General features: G+C 44.8%; 1 pseudogene; it reads right to left on the bottom strand.

Annotated features, from left to right (window-relative positions):
* Positions 1-3,433: 3,433 nt before the first annotated feature.
* Positions 3,434-4,016, bottom strand: LOC120227189 (annotated as a pseudogene).
* Between the last annotated feature and the right edge of the window lie 788 nt (positions 4,017-4,804).

Consider the following 4,804-nt stretch of genomic DNA (forward strand, 5'->3'; position numbering starts at 1 on the left):
AAAGGACAATTCCGAGTCCTCGGCCACTCGGTGGGAATGCCTGTGAGGCCACGGGATGAATGCAGTGGTGGGGGGAGTGCCCTGCGGGTGAATGCTGACGGCTCTCTTCTAGGAACTAGTGGCTCTCATTTGAAGGCCCCGTTGGGCTCTGATTAATGCAACTTTCCAGCCCAGCACATTTCATCTGAACTGTCGTTTGACTGGGATCAGCCTGGCGCCAACCACCACTAGTTTTCTACACCAGAAGATACTTAACTGTCATAAAAGAGAAGTCAAGTCAGGGATCTCCTTCTTTTCTCAGCTGGGCTCCATATCCTCCCTGAGGCTGGCCGCTCTTTTCCCCGAGTTGAGCTCTGTGTCGTTGCATTGTGAGGTTATGAATGTGGCATTTGAAGAGAACAAAGCAACATTGAAGGGTTCAGAGAGGAGAAGATTTCAGAGAAACCCTCTCACTTTCCCCAAGGAAAACTCTCCTGAGTCTGGTTGTCTTGGAAACTTGTATGTTGTAAATCAGGGGGAAAATAATCTTGTATTGCTGTTGGAGGTTCTAAAAATTAACAGTCTTTAGAGTAATTACCATGTCCAGTATCCTGCACCCCGTGGAAAGAATTTGACCTATCTTAGGCTAAAACCAAATGGTCCTTGGAAACAACCAGCACAAGGCAGAAAGTTACTAAAGGCAGAAAGCAAAACTGGGGTATTTTCCAAGCTCCCTGAGTGTAAATATCACAGGGAATACATTTTAAGCATCTTCAAGGCACAACCTGCATACCATTTTCATTGCTACTGAACATCCTTAAGGGACAAGGTAGGTATCTTCATACCAGAAAGGCAGACCTCCATGTAATGAAATACTTTCTGGGCCTCAGGGACCCATAATCTCCCTCCCTTGTCTGACCCCCCACCCTCTTCGTGACTCACCCAACCCACATCCTCTCCAAACAGCTGTGACCGTGCCCACACTGTATTTTGTTCAATTCTTTGTGTTTTGTTCAACTCTTTGCTTTCTTTTTTAGAAGAACATTTTCAAATTCAGCAGCAATGGTTCTCACCATTAGCTGCACATTGGGATTAGCTGCAGAGTTTCTTTTTGAATGCCAAGGCTGAGGTCCCACCCAGAGATTCGGATTGAACTCTAGTGGGGCTGGTCACGGTTATCACTGTTTTTTTGAAAGCTGTCCAAGTCATTCGAATGTGGAGCCAGGATTGAGGATCACTACCTGTTGTCTTGTAAATAGTCTCCCAATTATTCATTTCTGAAAGAGCAAACTCCTACCTCTTATTTATACAAAATGTTTTTTACGTGAAGTGTTGGCTGCAGGAGCTAGTGCTTTTATTCTATGATTTCATCATATCAGGTCTTCGTTTCTAAAAAGATTGAGCTGGTGTTACTTCAGCCCTCCCCCGCCCCAGGTTCACAGCCCATCAGTAAATGAAAACAACCATAAATGTACTTCGTTATCCAGTGGATCCTCTCCCAGACTCTAAAGGTGGGTCACTAGTCAGTATTTTAGAAAAATCTCACACCTTGTGATTCACCTCACAATTCAAAGTAGAATTGGAGAAATAAATAATCTTTTAATGCCCTCTGCAAACAAGAGTGTGTTAGATGTCCAGTCTGATGCTAGATGGTGTCTCATCCAGTCTATACCTGGGCTTCTCAAGCTTTTATTTGCACATGAAGCCCCCTGGGACCTTGATAAATGTTGACTCTGATTCAGTAGCTCTGGGGTAGAAAGCCCACCCCAGATTCTGCATTTCTTATGAGCTTCCAGATACAGCCCACTGCCCACGTGTAGAGTGGCAAAGCTCAACAAACCTTAGATATCCCAATAGCTCACTTCATGGGTGAGAAAGTTAGGGACAACGACCTCTTACAGGCAAGATGCCAACCAAGGTCTATCTGAGCTTTTCGATATAACACTTTGTCAACTGTGCTAATCTGCCTCATTTTAGTCTTTTTTTCACTGTGAGATTTTCCTCTGTTTAAAGAGATCTCATTTAAATTACGTAACTGCATTCCTTGCAGATGAAGATGGAGGTAAATTGCTCAGGTTGAAGAAAGGCTCGAACTGTCCCCTGTCTGGTCTGTCTTGTAGCCCCCGATTTAAATTTCTGTCTTATCATCGCCCAAGAACCAGAAGCTCTGCATTTAAGGGTGAGGATGTGGCCACACATTCTTCTCTTTATTTGGTAAATATGCCAGTTTTATTGGAACTGTTTGTGCCAAACTGAAACTCAAGGACAAAGAGATTGGGTGGTCTGTGACCACTAAGAGCTCAGAGAAGTCAGTGAGTCTCATTCCAGCTTTTAGGCCCAACATCACCTGGCTATGTGACTGTGAAGATCACACCTTCCTGAGTTCCCGTCGTCTGTTGTACAGCCACAGAAACACAGTTGACACTGTCTGCCTCAGTTGTGTGTGTGTGGTGCGGGGAGTGTTCTCTTACACCATCATTTCAATACACATTTTCAGGAGCAAAAGCGGAGATACACATAAAACAGTAGCAAAATCATCTCCAAATACAGAGTTCATGCAGAGTCAGAATATAGTTCGTTTTACCTGATGAAAGATCCTACAGTGTGGTTTGTAGAAGTCCTTTACCTTCTTCATCAGGAGTGCGGGAGCTGGGTACAAAATGACATTCACAGGGGCACCTGGGTGCCTCAGTTGTTTGCGCATCCAACTCTTGATTTTGGCTCAGGTCATGATCCCAGGGCCAGGGGGGTTGAGCCCCACGTGGGACTCCACACTGAGTGTGGAGACTGCTTAAGGTTCTCTCTCTCTCTCTCTCTCTCTCTCCCTCTGCCTCTTCTCCCCTGCTCACATGCGCGCTCACTCACATGCACACTCTGTCTCAAAAAAAAAAATGACGTTTATATTCAGCATCTTTTCTCCAGTCACATCTGCTTTCCAAAATGGCCATTCCCATTAGAATGGAGAATTTGCTTTCTGGTTATTGGGGTTGGGGCCATCATTGTGAAGCAATGTATTCTACATAAAATGCAAGAAAAGTCTTCAAGGGCATCCACCCCTTTGAGGTCCTTGATGTGTCGTTTTGTATATCCTGTATGTAAGTGGGCATGTAAGTAACCCAGGCAAATCCTTGACCCTTGCCTAATGTCTGCCTATACCAGATGGGACAGGCAGGTCTTGCTGATTATAAGACTTTAGGAAGAACTAATCTCATTAACATCTCCATCTTCAAAGGACGGAAGAAACCTAACAGAACTTGTACACATGTCAGTCACCAGCCTTAGGATCCATAAACGGATGCATGGATTCCCCTAAAAGGGAACAAATTGGGAAAATAAGGTCTTAACCCCTGCCCATCCGGGTCTGATATGTGGATGGATACGTATTTGCATTAAAGGGTTGGATTATATGTGTGTTATGTAAACTTTTTTTAAAATTTTTGAACAATGAACACCTTTATTCCATGACCAAATATAGGAGGGAGGAAGATGTATTTGCCTTTCTGGCTTTGATTTTCCTCAGACCTCTAGCTCCTTGCCTTCTTAGCACATAGCCATCTGCTGGGCCATGCTGGCTTAGTCTTGAAGCCATGCATGGGGGCAGCTTGTCTGCTGGAACTGGTCCTCCAGAAGATGCTGATTCGGGTATCATATTTCTTCTGAATCTTCTTTGATTGTTTCTTGCACAAAATCTCTTCCTACTAGAGAGTCAGCTTGGCCCAGTGTCTGTACCACGTACTGTCAATGAGCACGATCCAGTTCTTCACCAGGGTCTTGGTGTAGACCAGTTCGTTGTTGGATGCATTGTAGACGACATCAGTAATGCTTGTTTGGCAACATTCAGAGCCCCTGGAGAAGTCCCCCATATCCAACCTCAAGCCAGGGGACTTTTTATTTCTGTGTGTATGCTGGGTAGGGGGGACCGTCTTGGTGTTGGCGGTGGAGGTGCTTCCCAGCTCATCATTTTGCTTCTCGTGGTGGGGCTTTCTCTTCCCCCCCATCTTGTAGCACTCAGGCCACTTGTCCTGAGAGATGCCCATCACTCGTGGTACCTGCTGCAAAATAGTTATGACATAGACTAAGTCTTCATGAGGTGCCTGGGTGGCTCAGTTGGTTAAGAGTCCACCTTCGGCTCAGGTCATGATCTCGCAGTCCATGAGTTCGAGCCTCGTGTTGGGCTCTGTGCTGATAGCTCAGAGCCTGGAATGTCCTTCAGATTCTGTGTCTCCTTCTCTCTCTAACCCTCCCACGCTCACACTCTGTATCTCTCCCTAAAAAAATGAACATTAAAAAACTTTTTAATCTTCATAGTGACATGTATGTATGCTCCATATTTGTGTGTATGTATAGTTGTGTTTATTAGTTATAGATACACACAGGCACGTATTTATTTAAATTTTTTTTTAGAAACACCAACTCAGGGATTCTGTAAAGTGTCCACTTACAGGGTTATCCAGGTAGTTTGGGCAAACCAGCGGAGTGTGAGCACAGGGGCAGAAATGACATTGTCTGGGGTTTTCCTTTCTTTCCTTTTCTGCCTGAGACGTTTCTGAGAGAATGACTAAGCAGTGCTGGAGATTACGAATTTGCTTAAGTGTGAATGGCTGATTGCCGGGTGCAGCGCCCAGCCCTCCCCGAAGGTGATTGACTGGGACCGCAGGTCTTCACACTCGATGCCTGGATTTGACTCAGAAAGTCTGCCAAGTCTTTTACTCGGAAATTTATCTTAATTAGATCTGAAAGACCTGCCACAGCAGAATAGTCACACCGATTAAAATGAAAAACAGGAGAAATTACTGATCAAATTAATCATAATGTCGGGTTACAG

The sequence above is a fragment of the Hyaena hyaena genome, unplaced genomic scaffold, assembly GCF_003009895.1.
Source record: "Hyaena hyaena isolate Hyena2069 unplaced genomic scaffold, ASM300989v1 scaffold_2065, whole genome shotgun sequence".
NCBI classification, from domain to species: Eukaryota; Metazoa; Chordata; class Mammalia; order Carnivora; family Hyaenidae; genus Hyaena; species Hyaena hyaena.